The sequence below is a fragment of the Chrysemys picta genome, chromosome 1, assembly GCF_011386835.1.
Source record: "Chrysemys picta bellii isolate R12L10 chromosome 1, ASM1138683v2, whole genome shotgun sequence".
In the NCBI taxonomy this organism is placed as follows: Eukaryota; Metazoa; Chordata; order Testudines; family Emydidae; genus Chrysemys; species Chrysemys picta.
Window position 1 is genome coordinate 6,241,171 of NC_088791.1, and position 20,785 is coordinate 6,261,955.

Below are 20,785 nucleotides of genomic sequence, written 5' to 3' on the forward strand. Positions count from 1 at the left end.
AAGGCACAGCATGGGCGGCATGGGCGGCAGGTATGTGATTTCCTTATACGGTAATCACTGATTTTCTTTTCATTGCAAATGATGCTATGATGGGATTTGGATAAGGTTGTGTTGATGTCGGGGTGGCTTCTGAGACCTTCTCCACTCAGTGTAGTAAGATGAGGCCCTGAAACATAAGCTCTTGTGTCAAAGGCCCAGTCTGAGGCCCGAAGCCTGAACCAAAGTACTTCCAGGCACTGCTAAGCAAAAGCTGGGCTGTGAGCCAGAGGCAAGCCCCGCTCACAGAAGTTGGAGAGAAGAGGGTTGTTAGAAGCAGCTGCATTCACACATAAGCGCTAATAAGAGGAACTTGTGCCAAGATGGCACCTGGACAGCCCGATACAAGGACACTCCATAGACATAACAAGGAACAGGCAGGTGTATCTTAAAGACAGGGTCAAAAGGACAGCATGCTGGATAGATCTGTTTGTCTGAAACATGATCAAAGGAGGAGACAGCACCCTAATGAGCCAAGAGGCTGTATCTCAATACGTCAGTAGGGATGAGTAATCTGTCCTGTAACTGTATAAAAGTAGGTCCCGGAGTGCGCATCTTTGTCTGGCCTACGGGGCAGTGGAAAGTCCCGCCACTGACTGAGCCGGTCCATCGCTAGGGGGCACAAATTCGTAGTATATCTTGTGGAGTCTATGGGAAACTATTACTGTGCTTCATTTGACAATTAAACCTGGCTCGGTTCCTTCGTACCTTTCTAGAGTCTGTGGTCTTTGGAGGTTCTCTCGGGGTTTGCGGTGTCAGCGATCTGCGCAGAGCCGGGGTAGCACACAGAGGGAACACGCACGCAGCCGACTGTTATCAGCATCGAACAAGAGCAGAGCACCACACTGGTAGCGTCTGACGACATTGGTGACCCCGACCTCTGATCTGGTGAGTCAGCGAGCTGTCCGCTGTAGGACTCGCGATCTAACATGGCAGAAAACCACGAGCTAGGGAACCCCCTTTTCCCCTCCCTTCAAATCCCCCCGGAGTTTGATAACTCCTGGACTCTCTGGATTGCCAGTAAAGGGGGTCCATATGAATTTTAAAAAAAAGTGGGGAAACATGAACTGGCTTATGTAAAGCAATAGCAGAAACAGACGCTTTAAAGAATAATAATAAAAGTAAAGAAGCAAAAATTTTGCAAGTAATATCTATGGCAGTACAATGGCTTAAACAGCACGCCGCTATGCTAGCCAGACAGGAAATGCAAAAGACCAGGGAAGTAAAAGCGGTAACCAAAACTTTAAAGGAAGCAACCCAGGCAGTCGAGCACTGGAACGCCCAAGCCCTTTTAACAGGGCAACAGGCAGTTCAAACTCATGATATGCTCGAGCAAATACAGCAGGAAAATAAGAGATTAAAAATAGCTGTAAAAAACCTGCAAAAGCAAAAGGTACCGTCCTCCATAGCTCAGCAAGCTTCAGGTGCTTTTACTGTACCTGAAGTGTGGGGACAGAAATGGAAACAGGTGGCCCTAGCTACATTAAAAGATGGGACATGGGACAATTGGAATGGATGCTGCAAAGGGGACATGTGGAATGGCCCAATTGAATCATCCTCTATTGATCCATGGGCAGGGGCTACAGCACCACATCTGCCACCTTATGATGAGAACCAGGTTATGGGCAAACCCTCCTCAAAACCTAGATCAATTCCAGTTAAAACAGGAAAAATGGGAGAAATTGAGGGAGAAACCCCTGCTGAAGAACCAGACCCCAATACTCCGCATGCACCCCAATTTACCCTTGATACTATCCCACGCACTGAGGGTCCACCACCATTGAGGCCACGGAATGCAGTGGAAACTGCAACAAAAAGACTGACCATTTAAGAGAACCATGGTCCTGTGGCAATTATGCAGAAAGAGAAATAAATCAGGCCCCTGATTATATAGAGAGGGAGAGATATCAGGCATCTAAAAGTACATACTCACCTCACCTGCCGCGAGTAAGCGGCTTAACTGCCAGACTCGATGCTTTAAAAATTAATGAGCTAACTGCACTAGCTGGAGCCGTCGGTCCCCCGCCTTCCGAGAATTTTAACGAATTAATGGCCTGGCTCCATAAATGCTCACAGTTATTAAAAGCTGTGGGAATTGACATGTTACAGGAACCAATTCTGGTACAAACACTTTTGGGACCACTGAACTGTTATACCCTGGGTTTTGATGATAATGTTACGCAAATGATTAAACGTGTGGTTCAAAAACATTTTAAGCTATCCAGTGAGTTAGCGATACTTAAAGGAATTACAAGAATGCCAGGGGAGGCTCCGGCAAAGTTGGCTGATGGAATAAAAACATACACTAGGTTAACAGCGGTGACTATGAATCTTGAGGATTTGAAGCAACTTGTGTTAGAGGCAATGCCTTCTGGGGCGTTCGATTGGATGAAGGCTTGGTGCGAGAACGGAGGTAGAGATATACCCTGGAATGAATGGATTGAAAAAGTGGAAACTGCAGTTAAACAACAGGAAGGAACTCCTGTCAATGAGTGGCGAACACAGTTAGGACAGTGGAAAACAGAGGGTCCTGGATACTCTCCCCGCGGCCGTGGCCGGGGTTGGAGAGGTCGCGGAATGAATAAAGGCAGAGGAGGAAATGGAGAGAGTGAATGGGTAACGCCTGGAGTTTTGAAACAGGAAAATTTAGATCTTAAGGGAGAGATTGAGAAGCTGCGGGCACCATTGCAGGCACGTATGATCGGCAAGGAGTCTCGAAAGGAGGAAGATAAGACAGGAATGAAGGTAGCTCAGGCGACGGTCTTGGCATCTGGACTGAATGACCTGATTGTCACTAATTCAACAGAATAGGACAGCCCTCCCTGTAACTCGGAATGCATTTTCCAGCAACCCATGACAATAGATGTCTGGGGACACCTCTACTGAAGCACTGAGTTGGGCATGGGCTTGTAGATTTTCTATTGAACACAGGAGCTAGAATTCCGATAGTACAAGATGAATTTAATGTATATCCAGTGAAGGGTTAAAATCCATGTGCATGTTATATAACAACCTGGTATATGAATTATGCCAGCTCTTTTCCAGACCCAAAGTCCAGAGTTTGGTTTGGAGACCAGAGGCCTAGCTAATAGTGATCAGCGACGAGAAAGCTGGGGTAAACAAGATAACATTGCCTTTGCTAAGATCTGCTTGGTCAGTAGAAATGCCAGATGTTGAAGCAATAACTGAATAATTATGTTTCATCCAATGTTTCAAATTGAACAAAGGATCCCTGTTCCTATTGTGTTTCTCCTGAAGGGAAAACAGTCTTCCCACAGATCCAACCTTGAGTTTATGAAATATTGGCACATGTCACTATAATGATATGGCATCCTTCCACCTCCCTTCCAAGGGACCAATGCCCTGCCTTAAGACATAAAGGAGACAATCTCTATTTTCATATGCTTTCACTGTTTCTTTGCTTTATCCCCTAGACATGTACCTGTCGGACAATCAAAGGAGTTACTCCGTTCCTATGGACCCCAAATCAGAATTCAACATATATATTTTATACTAATAACATTTTATCAAAGTATTAATCAAATGTTAACTTGCTAACTTGAGACCATGGGCGGAGACATTGTGTAACCTTTTAACCATTGGCTATTGTGCTATCTTGTCTTGCTGCAAAACCTATCCCGGGGTGTGGAACTGCCTACCCCGTCACCTTCCCCCGCCCATGGAAAATCTATATATTTCATTGTAATCAATTGATTGACAGTGTCTCTGAGCCTAATAAGCCAGGTGACACTCCGCCAGCGCTGTGTGTAATAAACCCCTATGCTTTGACCTCTACACGGTGTGGATTTATGTCCTTCATCCAGTCGGGGATTCCGTTCAGATCCAGGGCATATCAGGAACTAAGCAAACATATAATGTTAAAACCCTCCCTCTCCAGTTTGATGTACATACCATTCAGGAGAAGTGTGCTATCACAGGGAGAGGAAACTTAATTGGGGCAGAAACAATTAAGCGACTGGGATTAATCCTGGATTTTCCAAATATGTGTATTAGACAAACTCTGACTGTAACGGGAGATTCAAATGACACTAACCTGATCCCTATGGGGCTTGCTACGCAGAGGGTAAAAGCAATAACATCTAAACAGCCACCTCCTTCGCCGAAAGGCTGGGAAGGTTGGTGGGCTGAGATTCGAGCCGTCTGGACAGCTGACTCCCTAGATACAGGAAAAATGCAGACCTCTGTCACTTTAGAAGGGGATACACCCCCATACATAAAACTATACCCAATCCCTCAGGAAGCAAAAGAATCTTTACGACAAGTAATAGAAGAATTGGAAAAACGAAACTTAATTAGAAGGTGTTCGGCACCTAATGCAGCACCAATCTGGCCAGTTAGAAAACCTGATGGAACATGGAAATTAACTATTGACTATCGGGGATTAAACAGAACTGCCAAACAGGGAGCACCATTGGTGGCTGCCTACCCAGAATTATTGGAGGTGGTAACCCCTGATATGAAGTGGTTCTCAGTACTCGATGTGGCAAATGGCTTTTGGAGTTTACCTTTAAACCCAGAGTCCCAATACAGAACAGCTTTTGTGTTCCAGGGTGTACAATACTGTTGCAATGTTTTGCCTCTGGGGTACTGTGACGCACCCACAATATTTCATACTGTAGTGAGAAATAGGCTAGAAAAGGAGGGATTGTTACAAACGGGAAGAATAGTCCAGTATGTAGATGACATTTTAATAGTCAGTGAAACAGAGCAAGAACACGAAGCGTTAATGCGGCGGCTGCTGACTAGCTGCCGAAAATACGGCTTGAAACTTAACCCCTCTAAATTCCAGCTCAAACAAAGAGAAGTGCAATACCTTGGAATTCGGCTCAGTGCAGGGGGAAGATCTGTAGATAAGGAAAGGGTTAAGTGTATCGTTAACCTCCCTGTGCCAGTGGATACTAAATCTTTGCAGTCTTTCTTGGGACTCACTAACTTCTGCAGAGAATTTATGGTTGGTTATGCAGAGAAAGCAGGTCCTCTGTATGAGGTACTTAAACGACCACAGTGGACTTGGACAGAGGAGGCAACTAACGCATGGGTATGCCTGAAAAAAGGGTTAATGGAAGCACCTACCTTAGCCGCCCCTAATAACAAATTCCCCTTTGTTTTGTACCCTAGTGTGAAGAATGTCTGTATTGTTAGTGCGCTTACACCGGATACTGGTGCTGGGGAAAGACCTGTAGCTTATTATAGCAAAGCATTAACGACTCCAAAAACCAAGCTGGGAATCTGTGAGCAAACTGCCCTAGCTGCATACTGGACACTGCAAAAAGCTCAGGCAATCATGGGAGCAAGCAAGGTGATTGTAAAAAGTCACCATGCACTGGGAAAATTACTCAGTCAGGAAAATCTGTCTAAAGGACGTGTGAGAGCAGATAAAGCCATTCAATGGGTCTTCGCTCTCATGTCCGAAAATGTGCAATTAGTCATAGACTCATAGACTCATAGACTTTAAGGTCAGAAGGGACCATTATGATCATCTGGTCTGACCCCCTGCATGCTGCAGGCCATAAAACCGTCCCTACCCCTTCCCTGGACTCTGCTGTTGAAGTCCCCAATCCTGTTTTTAGTGACTGCAATCGGCAGAGACCCTCCTGCTAGAGATCCCTGCCCCATGCTGCGGAGGAAGGCGAAAAACCTCCAGAGGCTCAGCCAATCTGCCCTGGAGGAAAATTCCTTCCCGACCCCAAATGTGGCGATCAGTAAGACCCCGAGCATATAGGCAAGAGTCTCCAGCCTGACCCCTGTTAGCCATTATGCTATTTACCTACCATTGCTTGGTTTTCCTTGACTACTATGTTTTACCATTAAACCATTCCCTCCATAAACTTATCTAACTTTATCTTAAAACCAGACAGGTCCGTCGCCCCCACCGTTTCCCTCGGTAGGCCGTTCCAATATTTCACCCCTCTGACGGTCAGAAACCTTCGTCTAATTTCAAGCCTGAACTTCCCCACGGCCAGTTTGTATCCATTCGTTCTGGTATCCACGTTAGTACTAAGCTGGAATAATTCTTCTCCCTCCCTTGTATTAATCCCTCTAATATATTTAAAGATAGCAATCATAGTCCCGCTAAAAGAACCTGAAATATCTGTGTGGGGACTGACTAGAAACGGTCGAGAACATGTCTGTGAACCCCAGCAGGAATCCAAAACACACCCTATTTTTAAAGCAACCCCAATTGAACAGGTGATTGGGAAAACGATTTGGTTTGTGGACGGTAGTTCTTATTACGCTGGAGGAAAGCGAGTCACTGGCTTTGCAGGGATATGTTTAACTGGAGACCTGCAGACAGTTAACTCTTTCCAGTACCAACTGACTAAAGGAGGAACACAGTCTGCAGAAGGGTCAGCAGTTTTAGAAGTCTTAGCCAAAATAAAAACATAAACAAACAAAAATAATAATAGGAACCGATTCAGATTATGTCTACAAGGGAACCACTATCTATTTGCCATGGTGGAATAGTATAGGTTTTACAGGAACCGATGGATCTGAAATTAAACACCAACTTTTGTGGCAGATAATGGAAAAATTGGCAGGGCAGTATCAGAGGATCCGGATGGTTAAAATAAAAGCCCATAGAGGACAGGGTCCCTTACAGTGGGGAAATGAACAAGCAGATAAATTGGCTAAAGAAACAGCCCTTATTGGAACATTGTGGGAGCCGACTCCCGTAGCAGTAACCACGCGGGCACAGGCAAAGCAAAAACAAAAAATTGAGGGGAACAACCCGAAAAAGCTTCAGCTTTTACAGGACCTGCAGGCAAAAAATGACATAATACAGCAATGGATAAGGGAATGTCCCTCACAGTGGCAGAGTGTCCCGTTAAGAAAGGAGGCAGATTTAATTCTGGCAAAACCAGAACATGAATGGGTTTTAGTAATCCCTCAACAAATGCAGTACCTCCTTTTAGGATGGGTACATGATTCAACTGTGGGAGGTGACGCGAAACAGGAAGAGGCATTGGAAAAACTTAAAAAATTAGGATGGTGGCCAGGAATGAAAGAAGATTTAAACCTGCATATTCATGGCTGTTTGATATGTGCTAAGCAAGACCCTGCTAGAAGGAAAAGACGTGGAGTGTTAATGCACCAAGCGTTAAAGGGACCCCTCCAACGCTTACAGGTGGACTTTGTAGGGCCCTTGCCTATCACCCCTAGAAAAAACAGATTCTTGTTTGTGATTGTGGATAGCTTCAGTAAGTGGGTGGAAGCATTTCCGACTAGAAAAGAGACCGGCTGGGCTGCAGCAAAAATGTTAATAACTGACATTTTTCCAAGACGGGGGTTGCCACATAGCATTGATTCTGATAATGGCCCCGCTTTTATCGGACAGGTGTACCGAAGTATGGGTACCTGGGCCGGTATTCCCCTACCGTTACACATCCCCTACCACCCTCAAGCTGGGGGACAGCTGGAAAGGGTGAATAAATCTCTAAAAATTGAACTGTCTAAAGTGTGTAATGAACTGGGAACAAACTGGGACATGGTACTCCCATGGGTTCTGATGAGGATCCGAAGCCGACCAAATCGCAGGACAGGATTTAGCCCTTATGAAATACTTTTTGGTAGACCTATGCCCGGTTGGGAAAACTTGCTGTACCCCCGAGATTGGAAGACACGTACAGCATTGGCAACCACCACCTGGATGAATCGCTTTAAATACTGGCCGGGCACAGCTCAGGGAGCCGCCGCAGCCCAACAAGCTTCAGAACAGCAAAAAATAAATCAGGCATTTGACGAAAACAGTGATATCGAACAGTGGCAAATCGGAAGCCAGGCTGTGGTTAAAGCTGAACCGGCACCCAAGAAAAATTTTCCCAAAGTAGAATGATCAGGCCCTTGGCCTGTTTTGGATAAATCAGGGCCCTCTCTCTATTTGGTGGAATTAGAGGAACAGCCTAGATGGAAACATGCCATGCAGTTGAAGGAATATAAGGGTTAAACATGCATATTACATGTCTGTGCTTATTTTACAGAAAAATACACAGGATAAACAATTAAGGTAAGCACAATGGAAACCTTCCAAATGAACAATGGAAGTTTTATAAGCTTTAATCTTCGGGCCCCTTCTGCCCCCCCGTTTATTACTGTATTTACCTGGGGTCAGTTAAAGCGATTTGAAATGTCTAGGCCTTACCCTGTCAGACAGTTGAGGGCAAAAGGACAATTTACATGGGGGATTGGAAATGTGATCACCATTTGGTGGACTGACAAAGATACTTCCGTGTGGATACTGGAACAGGTTGGAAAACAGCCTTTGTGGATGCTGGGACCAGGAATCTCCTGGGCCAATAACACACCCACCGTTCCTTTGGGAACGAGATTCCTGTTTATAGTCCCCCAAAGCGATCAAATCATTCTGCAAATATTGAATCAGAATTACATTGCCGGGGAGCAGTCCAATAGGAAACCACAGTGGGACGAATAAAGATATACCCCAGTCCTACAACCATGCTATTCTAATATTGTTGCTGCTACCTATACGCCTACTGCTTTAAAAAATAAATAAATGAAATAAAATACAAATGAACTACACATTTACCCGTAGGGGAGAGAGGTGAGTGTGGCTTTATATTTTTGCAGGATATGATGCCAATTTGGATATAGATCTTGTTGAGTGTCCTGGTGGTGACCCACAGCGCGAAGGGATTGATCGACGTTACAAAGATCAACCGAACACATTTGGTGACCAGAACCTTTTGGACAGGAACTGTTAACAATGCCACGAGATGGGATGCAGTAAAGCAGGAGCACCTTACCGGAACTGTTTTAAAAGTAGTATGTGAAACTGAAGGAAGGCGCCGAAAGGAAAACATCCTCAGGGTATCACCCGTTGAGATTTTGATGACTTGGGTGTGGACTGTTGGAAACCGCAGTGAGATTCAATGTGTTCCTGTCCCAGAAGTCGTGAATGCCCGACGACGGATTGAAAAAGAACTAAGTCTGAGTAAAGAGACAGAGGGGGAATCTGTATGCTGTTGGAAGGTGGACAGTATTGTTAATTGTAATCAGGCTATCGTTATCACTGCACTTCCTCGCCCAGGTTCCATTAATTCTCTTAACCAGAGCTCATCACAATAAACCTGGCTCGGTTCCTTCGTACTTTACTAGAGTCTGTGGTCATTGGGGGTTCTCTCGGGGTTTGCTGTCAGCGATCTGCGCAGAGCCGGGGCAGCACACAGAGGGAACACGCACGCAGCCGACTGTTATCAGCATCGAACAAGAGCAGAGCACCACACCGGTAGCTACTGACAACACTCGGTTCCCAAGAACTCAGCTGAACTCTGAACTTGTCCCTGAGGTTTCTCTATTGGCATACAATCAAGCTACACTGAAGTTGATCAGGCTCAAGCGTAGAGGATGGGTACAGGATATACCACACATCCAATGCAGATAATCATGAATTATATACACACTTATACTTCATACTATTGGTTAACACATCATATCACATTTCATAACTGGTCTACTAATTTTTGTAGATAGTCCCTGTCTAGATTATGAGCCAGCCGCCTGTCACCTCTTGGTCCATTGTCCTTCTCCTGCAGCCCCACGCTGAGCTCATACCTTCCGCCTGCTGGAATTTCCCGGTTTTGGGGTTCCTAGTGCCTTTCCAGACTCTCCCTTGCTCTGGGTTGGTCTCGGCCAGCCCATTAATCCCACCCCAGACAGTTACGTGACACCCCCCCCCCCTCGGCTCCCAAAGCAGCGTTTGAGCCCTTTCGCCCCCGTGAAGTGGGGCCGATCGCTGGGCAAGGAGGTCAGTGCCACCATGCGTCTCCTTCACCGACATACGACAGGAAATTCCCACGTTGCCACAGGGACACATGTGGACCTGCTGCGGCAGCACCCGGCAAAGTGGTGTCTTTGCACCGGCGAGATATGGGGGAGGATTTGTCCCTAATAGCCTCTGGCTGGACCCAACCATTCAAGCAGCATCACTGACCTCTGGGGGTTTTATCACAACCCCACCTCGGGCGAAGGGGAAATTCTCTGGGAAACCCTCCCCACACTAAAATGCAAAACAGGGCTCGTCCGGGATTTGAACCCGGGACCTCTCGCACCCTAAGCGAGAATCATACCCCTAGACCAACGAGCCACCCTGGAGCACTTTTCCCAGCTGTTGTGTAGGTGCCACCTCTGCAAAGCAGCAGCCCGGTGATCAGGTTACACTGAGGTCTCGCTACCCGGCCGTGCTCGGGGCTGGCTGCTGCCTCATCCCGCCTTCCCGCCTGGGGAGTCTGCAGAGCAGACGGGAAACTGCCAGCTGCGGCTGCAGCCCGGACAAACAGCCACCGAGTCGCACTGCACCCGCTGAGCCAGGATTCACTACAGCTGGCAATGGAGGCTTTTCGTACCCAGCCCCCGCTTCTCACTTCCTTCCTACTGAGCCTCCGGCACTCGCCTGCGATCGGCCTGCGCCCAGCCAGCCTGCCCGGCCAAGTACTGCGTATCCCCCGCACACGCCACAGCCCCGCACCCGCAGCAGAGCCCTGCGCCCAGCCAGCCTGCCCGGCCAAGTACTGCGTATCCCCCGCACACGCCACACAGCCCCGCACCCGCAGCACAGCCCTGCGCCCAGCCAGCCTGCCCGGCAAAGTACTGTGTATCCCCCGCACACGCCACACAGCCCCGCACCCGCAGCAGAGCCCTGCGCCCAGCCAGCCTGCCCGGCAAAGTACTGCGTATCCCCCGCACACGCCACACAGCCCCGCACCCGCAGCAGAGCCCTGCGCCCAGCCAGCCTGCCCGGCAAAGTACTGCGTATCCCCCGCACACGCCACACAGCCCCGCACCCGCAGCAGAGCCCTGCGCCCAGCCAGCCTGCCCGGCCAAGTACTGCGTATCCCCCGCACACGCCACAGCCCCGCACCCGCAGCAGAGCCCTGCGCCCAGCCAGCCTGCCCGGCAAAGTACTGCGTATCCCCCGCACACGCCACACAGCCCTGCACCCGCAGCAGAGCCCTGCGCCCAGCCAGCCTGCCCGGCCAAGTACTGCGTATCCCCCGCACACGCCACACAGCCCCGCACCCGCAGCAGAGCCCTGCGCCCAGCCAGCCTGCCCGGCAAAGTACTGCGTATCCCCCGCACACGCCACACAGCCCCGCACCCGCAGCAGAGCCCTGCGCCCAGCCAGCCTGCCCGGCAAAGTACTGCGTATCCCCCGCACACGCCACACAGCCCCGCCCCCGCAGCAGAGCCCTGCGCCCAGCCAGCCTGCCCGGCAAAGTACTGCGTATCCCCCGCACACGCCACACAGCCCCGCACCCGCAGCAGAGCCCTGCGCCCAGCCAGCCTGCCCGGCAAAGTACTGCGTATCCCCCGCACACACCACAGCCCCGCACCCGCAGCAGAGCCCTGCGCCCAGCCAGCCTGCCCGGCAAAGTACTGCGTATCCCCCGCACACACCACAGCCCCGCACCCGCAGCAGAGCCCAGCGCCCAGCCAGCCTGCCCGGCAAAGTACTGCGTATCCCCCGCACACGCCACACAGCCCCGCCCCCGCAGCAGAGCCCTGCGCCCAGCCAGCCTGCCCGGCAAAGTACTGCGTATCCCCCGCACACGCCACAGCCCCGCACCCGCAGCAGAGCCCTGCGCCCAGCCAGCCTGCCCGGCAAAGTACTGCGTATCCCCCGCACACGCCACAGCCCCGCACCCGCAGCAGAGCCCTGCGCCCAGCCAGCCTGCCCGGCCAAGTACTGCGTATCCCCCGCACACGCCACACAGCCCCGCACCCGCAGCAGAGCCCTGCGCCCAGCCAGCCTGCCCGGCAAAGTACTGCGTATCCCCCGCACACGCCACACAGCCCCGCACCCGCAGCAGAGCCCTGCGCCCAGCCAGCCTGCCCGGCCAAGTACTGCGTATCCCCCGCACACGCCACAGCCCCCGCACCCGCAGCAGAGCCCTGCGCCCAGCCAGCCTGCCCGGCAAAGTACTGCGTATCCCCCGCACACGCCACACAGCCCCGCCCCCGCAGCAGAGCCCTGCGCCCAGCCAGCCTGCCCGGCAAAGTACTGCGTATCCCCCGCACACGCCACACAGCCCCGCACCCGCAGCAGAGCCCTGCGCCCAGCCAGCCTGCCCGGCCAAGTACTGCGTATCCCCCGCACACGCCACAGCCCCGCACCCGCAGCAGAGCCCTGCGCCCAGCCAGCCTGCCCGGCAAAGTACTGCGTATCCCCCGCACACGCCACACAGCCCCGCACCCGCAGCAGAGCCCTGCGCCCAGCCAGCCTGCCCGGCAAAGTACTGCGTATCCCCCGCACACGCCACACAGCCCCGCCCCCGCAGCAGAGCCCTGCGCCCAGCCAGCCTGCCCGGCAAAGTACTGCGTATCCCCCGCACACGCCACACAGCCCCGCACCCGCAGCAGAGCCCTGCGCCCAGCCAGCCTGCCCGGCAAAGTACTGCGTATCCCCCGCACACGCCACACAGCCCCGCCCCCGCAGCAGAGCCCTGCGCCCAGCCAGCCTGCCCGGCAAAGTACTGCGTATCCCCCGCACACGCCACACAGCCCCGCACCCGCAGCAGAGCCTGCGCCCAGCCAGCCTGCCCGGCAAAGTACTGCGTATCCCCCGCACACACCACAGCCCCGCACCCGCAGCAGAGCCCTGCGCCCAGCCAGCCTGCCCGGCAAAGTACTGCGTATCCCCCGCACACACCACAGCCCCGCACCCGCAGCAGAGCCCAGCGCCCAGCCAGCCTGCCCGGCAAAGTACTGCGTATCCCCCGCACACGCCACACAGCCCCGCACCCGCAGCAGAGCCCTGCGCCCAGCCAGCCTGCCCGGCAAAGTACTGCGTATCCCCCGCACACACCACAGCCCCGCACCCGCAGCAGAGCCCTGCGCCCAGCCAGCCTGCCCGGCAAAGTACTGCGTATCCCCCGCACACACCACAGCCCCGCACCCGCAGCAGAGCCCAGCGCCCAGCCAGCCTGCCCGGCAAAGTACTGCGTATCCCCCGCACACGCCACAGCCCCGCACCCGCAGCAGAGCCCTGCGCCCAGCCAGCCTGCCCGGCAAAGTACTGCGTATCCCCCGCACACGCCACACAGCCCCGCACCCGCAGCAGAGCCCTGCGCCCAGCCAGCCTGCCCGGCCAAGTACTGCGTATCCCCCGCACACGCCACAGCCCCGCACCCGCAGCAGAGCCCTGCGCCCAGCCAGCCTGCCCGGCAAAGTACTGCGTATCCCCCGCACACGCCACACAGCCCCGCACCCGCAGCAGAGCCCTGCGCCCAGCCAGCCTGCCCGGCAAAGTACTGCGTATCCCCCGCACACGCCACACAGCCCCGCACCCGCAGCAGAGCCCTGCGCCCAGCCAGCCTGCCCGGCAAAGTACTGCGTATCCCCCGCACACGCCACACAGCCCCGCACCCGCAGCAGAGCCCTGCGCCCAGCCAGCCTGCCCGGCAAAGTACTGCGTATCCCCCGCACACCCCACACAGCCCCGCCCCCGCAGCAGAGCCCTGCGCCCAGCCAGCCTGCCCGGCAAAGTACTGCGTATCCCCCGCACACGCCACAGCCCCGCACCCGCAGCAGAGCCCTGCGCCCAGCCAGCCTGCCCGGCAAAGTACTGCGTATCCCCCGCACACACCACACAGCCCCGCACCCGCAGCAGAGCCCTGCGCCCAGCCAGCCTGCCCGGCCAAGTACTGCGTATCCCCCGCACACGCCACACAGCCCCGCCCCCGCAGCAGAGCCCTGCGCCCAGCCAGCCTGCCCGGCAAAGTACTGCGTATCCCCCGCACACACCACACAGCCCCGCCCCCGCAGCAGAGCCCTGCGCCCAGCCAGCCTGCCCGGCCAAGTACTGCGTATCCCCCGCACACGCCACACAGCCCCGCACCCGCAGCAGAGCCCTGCGCCCAGCCAGCCTGCCCGGCAAAGTACTGCGTATCCCCCCCACACGCCACACAGCCCCGCACCCGCAGCAGAGCCCTGCGCCCAGCCAGCCTGCCCGGCAAAGTACTGCGTATCCCCCCCACACGCCACACAGCCCCGCACCCGCAGCAGAGCCCTGCGCCCAGCCAGCCTGCCCGGCAAAGTACTGCGTATCCCCCGCACACGCCACACAGCCCCGCCCCCGCAGCAGAGCCCTGCGCCCAGCCAGCCTGCCCGGCAAAGTACTGCGTATCCCCCGCACACGCCACAGCCCCGCACCCGCAGCAGAGCCCTGCGCCCAGCCAGCCTGCCCGGCAAAGTACTGCGTATCCCCCGCACACGCCACACAGCCCCGCACCCGCAGCAGAGCCCTGCGCCCAGCCAGCCTGCCCGGCAAAGTACTGCGTATCCCCCGCACACGCCACACAGCCCCGCACCCGCAGCAGAGCCCTGCGCCCAGCCAGCCTGCCCGGCAAAGTACTGCGTATCCCCCGCACACGCCACACAGCCCCGCACCCGCAGCAGAGCCCTGCGCCCAGCCAGCCTGCCCGGCAAAGTACTGCGTATCCCCCGCACACGCCACACAGCCCCGCACCCGCAGCAGAGCCCTGCGCCCAGCCAGCCTGCCCGGCCAAGTACTGTGTATCCCCCGCACACGCCACAGCCCCGCACCCGCAGCAGAGCCCTGCGCCCAGCCAGCCTGCCCGGCAAAGTACTGTGTATCCCCCGCACACGCCACACAGCCCCGCACCCGCAGCAGAGCCCTGCGCCCAGCCAGCCTGCCCGGCCAAGTACTGCGTATCCCCCCCACACGCCACAGCCCCGCACCCGCAACAGAGCCCTGCGCCCAGCCAGCCTGCCCGGCAAAGTACTGCGTATCCCCCGCACACGCCACACAGCCCCGCACCCGCAGCAGAGCCCTGCGCCCAGCCAGCCTGCCCGGCAAAGTACTGCGTATCCCCCGCACACCCCACACAGCCCCGCACCCGCAGCAGAGCCCTGCGCCCAGCCAGCCTGCCCGGCAAAGTACTGCGTATCCCCCGCACACGCCACACAGCCCCGCACCCGCAGCGGAGCCCTGCGCCCAGCCAGCCTGCCCGGCAAAGTACTGCGTATCCCCCGCACACGCCACACAGCCCCGCCCCCGCAGCAGAGCCCTGCGCCCAGCCAGCCTGCCCGGCAAAGTACTGCGTATCCCCCGCACACGCCACAGCCCCGCACCCGCAGCAGAGCCCTGCGCCCAGCCAGCCTGCCCGGCAAAGTACTGCGTATCCCCCGCACACGCCACACAGCCCCGCACCCGCAGCAGAGCCCTGCGCCCAGCCAGCCTGCCCAGCAAAGTACTGTGTATCCCCCGCACACGCCACACAGCCCCGCACCCGCAGCAGAGCCCTGCGCCCAGCCAGCCTGCCCGGCAAAGTACTGCGTATCCCCCGCACACGCCACACAGCCCCGCACCCGCAGCAGAGCCCTGCGCCCAGCCAGCCTGCCCGGCAAAGTACTGCGTATCCCCCGCACACGCCACACAGCCCCGCACCCGCAGCAGAGCCCTGCGCCCAGCCAGCCTGCCCGGCCAAGTACTGCGTATCCCCCGCACACGCCACAGCCCCGCACCCGCAGCAGAGCCCTGCGCCCAGCCAGCCTGCCCGGCAAAGTACTGCGTATCCCCCGCACACGCGACACAGCCCCGCACCCGCAGCAGAGCCCTGCGCCCAGCCAGCCTGCCCGGCAAAGTACTGCGTATCCCCCGCACACGCCACACAGCCCCGCCCCCGCAGCAGAGCCCTGCGCCCAGCCAGCCTGCCCGGCAAAGTACTGCGTATCCCCCGCACACGCCACAGCCCCGCACCCGCAGCAGAGCCCTGCGCCCAGCCAGCCTGCCCGGCAAAGTACTGTGTATCCCCCACACACGCCACAGCCCCGCACCCGCAGCAGAGCCCTGCGCCCAGCCAGCCTGCCCGGCAAAGTACTGCGTATCCCCCGCACACACCACACAGCCCCGCACCCGCAGCAGAGCCCTGCGCCCAGCCAGCCTGCCCGGCCAAGTACTGTGTATCCCCCGCACACCCCACACAGCCCCGCACCCGCAGCAGAGCCCTGCGCCCAGCCAGCCTGCCCGGCAAAGTACTGCGTATCCCCCGCACACGCCACACAGCCCCGCCCCCGCAGCAGAGCCCTGCGCCCAGCCAGCCTGCCCGGCAAAGTACTGCGTATCCCCCGCACACGCCACACAGCCCCGCACCCGCAGCAGAGCCCTGCGCCCAGCCAGCCTGCCCGGCAAAGTACTGCGTATCCCCCGCACACGCCACACAGCCCCGCACCCGCAGCAGAGCCCTGCGCCCAGCCAGCCTGCCCGGCAAAGTACTGCGTATCCCCCGCACACGCCACACAGCCCCGCACCCGCAGCAGAGCCCTGCGCCCAGCCAGCCTGCCCGGCCAAGTACTGCGTATCCCCCGCACACGCCACAGCCCTGCACCCGCAGCAGAGCCCTGCGCCCAGCCAGCCTGCCCGGCAAAGTACTGCGTATCCCCCGCACACGCCACACAGCCCCGCACCCGCAGCAGAGCCCTGCGCCCAGCCAGCCTGCCCGGCAAAGTACTGCGTATCCCCCGCACACACCACAGCCCCGCACCCGCAGCAGAGCCCAGCGCCCAGCCAGCCTGCCCGGCAAAGTACTGCGTATCCCCCGCACACGCCACAGCCCCGCACCCGCAGCAGAGCCCTGCGCCCAGCCAGCCTGCCCGGCAAAGTACTGCGTATCCCCCGCACACGCCACACAGCCCCGCCCCCGCAGCAGAGCCCTGCGCCCAGCCAGCCTGCCCGGCAAAGTACTGCGTATCCCCCGCACACACCACACAGCCCCGCCCCCGCAGCAGAGCCCTGCGCCCAGCCAGCCTGCCCGGCCAAGTACTGCGTATCCCCCGCACACGCCACACAGCCCCGCACCCGCAGCAGAGCCCTGCGCCCAGCCAGCCTGCCCGGCAAAGTACTGCGTATCCCCCGCACACGCCACACAGCCCCGCACCCGCAGCAGAGCCCTGCGCCCAGCCAGCCTGCCCGGCAAAGTACTGCGTATCCCCCGCACACGCCACACATCCCCGGACCCGCAGCAGAGCCCTGCGCCCAGCCAGCCTGCCCGGCAAAGTACTGCGTATCCCCCGCACACACCACAGCCCCGCACCCGCAGCAGAGCCCTGCGCCCAGCCAGCCTGCCCGGCAAAGTACTGCGTATCCCCCGCACACACCACAGCCCCGCACCCGCAGCAGAGCCCAGCGCCCAGCCAGCCTGCCCGGCAAAGTACTGCGTATCCCCCGCACACGCCACACAGCCCCGCACCCGCAGCAGAGCCCTGCGCCCAGCCAGCCTGCCCGGCAAAGTACTGCGTATCCCCCGCACACGCCACACAGCCCCGCCCCCGCAGCAGAGCCCTGCGCCCAGCCAGCCTGCCCGGCAAAGTACTGCGTATCCCCCGCACACGCCACAGCCCCGCACCCGCAGCAGAGCCCTGCGCCCAGCCAGCCTGCCCGGCAAAGTACTGCGTATCCCCCGCACACACCACACAGCCCCGCACCCGCAGCAGAGCCCTGCGCCCAGCCAGCCTGCCCGGCCAAGTACTGCGTATCCCCCGCACACACCACAGCCCCGCACCCGCAGCAGAGCCCTGCGCCCAGCCAGCCTGCCCGGCAAAGTACTGCGTATCCCCCGCACACACCACAGCCCCGCACCCGCAGCAGAGCCCAGCGCCCAGCCAGCCTGCCCGGCAAAGTACTGCGTATCCCCCGCACACGCCACACAGCCCCGCACCCGCAGCAGAGCCCTGCGCCCAGCCAGCCTGCCCGGCAAAGTACTGCGTATCCCCCGCACACGCCACACAGCCCCGCACCCGCAGCAGAGCCCTGCGCCCAGCCAGCCTGCCCGGCCAAGTACTGCGTATCCCCCGCACACGCCACAGCCCCGCACCCGCAGCAGAGCCCTGCGCCCAGCCAGCCTGCCCGGCAAAGTACTGCGTATCCCCCGCACACGCCACACAGCCCCGCACCCGCAGCAGAGCCCTGCGCCCAGCCAGCCTGCCCGGCAAAGTACTGCGTATCCCCCGCACACGCCACACAGCCCCGCACCCGCAGCAGAGCCCTGCGCCCAGCCAGCCTGCCCGGCAAAGTACTGCGTATCCCCCGCACACCCCACACAGCCCCGCCCCCGCAGCAGAGCCCTGCGCCCAGCCAGCCTGCCCGGCCAAGTACTGCGTATCCCCCGCACACGCCACAGCCCCGCACCCGCAACAGAGCCCTGCGCCCAGCCAGCCTGCCCGGCCAAGTACTGCGTATCCCCCGCACACGCCACACAGCCCCGCACCCGCAGCAGAGCCCTGCGCCCAGCCAGCCTGCCCGGCCAAGTACTGCGTATCCCCCGCACACGCCACACAGCCCCGCCCCCGCAGCAGAGCCCTGCGCCCAGCCAGCCTGCCCGGCAAAGTACTGCGTATCCCCCGCACACACCACACAGCCCCGCCCCCGCAGCAGAGCCCTGCGCCCAGCCAGCCTGCCCGGCCAAGTACTGCGTATCCCCCGCACACGCCACACAGCCCCGCACCCGCAGCAGAGCCCTGCGCCCAGCCAGCCTGCCCGGCAAAGTACTGCGTATCCCCCCCACACGCCACACAGCCCCGCACCCGCAGCAGAGCCCTGCGCCCAGCCAGCCTGCCCGGCAAAGTACTGCGTATCCCCCCCACACGCCACACAGCCCCGCACCCGCAGCAGAGCCCTGCGCCCAGCCAGCCTGCCCGGCAAAGTACTGCGTATCCCCCGCACACGCCACACAGCCCCGCCCCCGCAGCAGAGCCCTGCGCCCAGCCAGCCTGCCCGGCAAAGTACTGCGTATCCCCCGCACACGCCACAGCCCCGCACCCGCAGCAGAGCCCTGCGCCCAGCCAGCCTGCCCGGCAAAGTACTGCGTATCCCCCGCACACGCCACACAGCCCCGCACCCGCAGCAGAGCCCTGCGCCCAGCCAGCCTGCCCGGCAAAGTACTGCGTATCCCCCGCACACGCCACACAGCCCCGCACCCGCAGCAGAGCCCTGCGCCCAGCCAGCCTGCCCGGCAAAGTACTGCGTATCCCCCGCACACGCCACACAGCCCCGCACCCGCAGCAGAGCCCTGCGCCCAGCCAGCCTGCCCGGCCAAGTACTGTGTATCCCCCGCACACGCCACAGCCCCGCACCCGCAGCAGAGCCCTGCGCCCAGCCAGCCTGCCCGGCAAAGTACTGTGTATCCCCCGCACACGCCACACAGCCCCGCACCCGCAGCAGAGCCCTGCGCCCAGCCAGCCTGCCCGGCCAAGTACTGCGTATCCCCCCCACACGCCACAGCCCCGCACCCGCAACAGAGCCCTGCGCCCAGCCAGCCTGCCCGGCAAAGTACTGCGTATCCCCCGCACACGCCACACAGCCCCGCACCCGCAGCAGAGCCCTGCGCCCAGCCAGCCTGCCCGGCAAAGTAGTGCGTATCCCCCGCACACGCCACACAGCCCCGCCCCCGCAGCAGAGCCCTGCGCCCAGCCAGCCTGCCCGGCAAAGTACTGCGTATCCCCCGCACACCCCACACAGCCCCGCACCCGCAGCAGAGCCCTGCGCCCAGCCAGCCTGCCCGGCAAAGTACTGCGTATCCCCCGCACACGCCACACAGCCCCGCCCCCGCAGCAGAGCCCTGCGCCCAGCCAGCCTGCCCGGCAAAGTACTGCGTATCCCCCGCACACGCCACAGCCCCGCACCCGCAGCAGAGCCCTGCGCCCAGCCAGCCTGCCCGGCAAAGTACTGCGTATCCCCCGCACACGCCACACAGCCCCGCACCCGCAGCAGAGCCCTGCGCCCAGCCAGCCTGCCCAGCAAAGTACTGTGTATCCCCCGCACACGCCACACAGCCCCGCACCCGCAGCAGAGCCCTGCGCCCAGCCAGCCTGCCCGGCAAAGTACTGCGTATCCCCCGCACACACCACAGCCCCGCACCCGCAGCAGAGCCCTGCGCCCAGCCAGCCTGCCCGGCCAAGTACTGCGTATCCCCCGCACACGCCACACAGCCCCGCACCCGCAGCAGAGCCCTGCGCCCAGCCAGCCTGCCCGGCAAAGTACTGCGTATCCCCCGCACACGCCACACAGCCCCGCACCCGCAGCAGAGCCCTGCGCCCAGCCAGCCTGCCCGGCAAAGTACTGCGTATCCCCCGCACACGCCACACAGCCCCGCACCCGCAGCAGAGCCCTGCGCCCAGCCAGCCTGCCCGGCCAAGTACTGCGTATCCCCCGCACACGCCACAGCCCCGCACCCGCAGCAGAGCCCTGCGCCCAGCCAGCCTGCCCGGCAAAGTACTGCGTATCCCCCGCACACGCGACACAGCCCCGCACCCGCAGCAGAGCCCTGCGCCCAGCCAGCCTGCCCGGCAAAGTACTGTGTATCCCCCACACACGCCACAGCCCCGCACCCGCAGCAGAGCCCTGCGCCCAGCCAGCCTGCCCGGCCAAGTACTGTGTATCCCCCGCACACCCCACACAGCCCCGCACCCGCAGCAGAGCCCTGCGCCCAGCCAGCCTGCCCGGCCAAGTACTGCGTATCCCCCGCACACGCCACACAGCCCCGCCCCCGCAGCAGAGCCCTGCGCCCAGCCAGCCTGCCCGGCAAAGTACTGCGTATCCCCCGCACACACCACAGCCCCGCACCCGCAGCAGAGCCCTGCGCCCAGCCAGCCTGCCCGGCAAAGTACTGCGTATCCCCCGCACACGCCACACAGCCCCGCACCCGCAGCAGAGCCCTGCGCCCAGCCAGCCTGCCCGGCAAAGTACTGCGTATCC

General features: G+C 59.3%; 1 protein-coding gene, 1 long non-coding RNA gene and 1 other non-coding gene across 3 annotated transcripts in view; 1 reads left to right on the forward strand and 2 right to left on the reverse strand.

Moving 5' to 3' along the window:
- Positions 1-20,785, reverse strand: part of LOC135980945 (uncharacterized) — a 266,851-nt gene that overhangs the window by 210,494 nt on the left and 35,572 nt on the right. The gene's annotated exons all lie outside the window — the stretch shown is intronic.
- On the forward strand, positions 98-3,831 carry LOC135972769 (uncharacterized). The gene is made up of 2 exons (XR_010589275.1): positions 98-924; positions 3,471-3,831. It is a non-coding gene; the product is annotated as an uncharacterized LOC135972769 (long non-coding RNA).
- TRNAP-AGG (transfer RNA proline (anticodon AGG)) lies at positions 10,088-10,159 on the reverse strand. Its single transcript has one exon. It is a non-coding gene; the product is annotated as a tRNA-Pro (tRNA).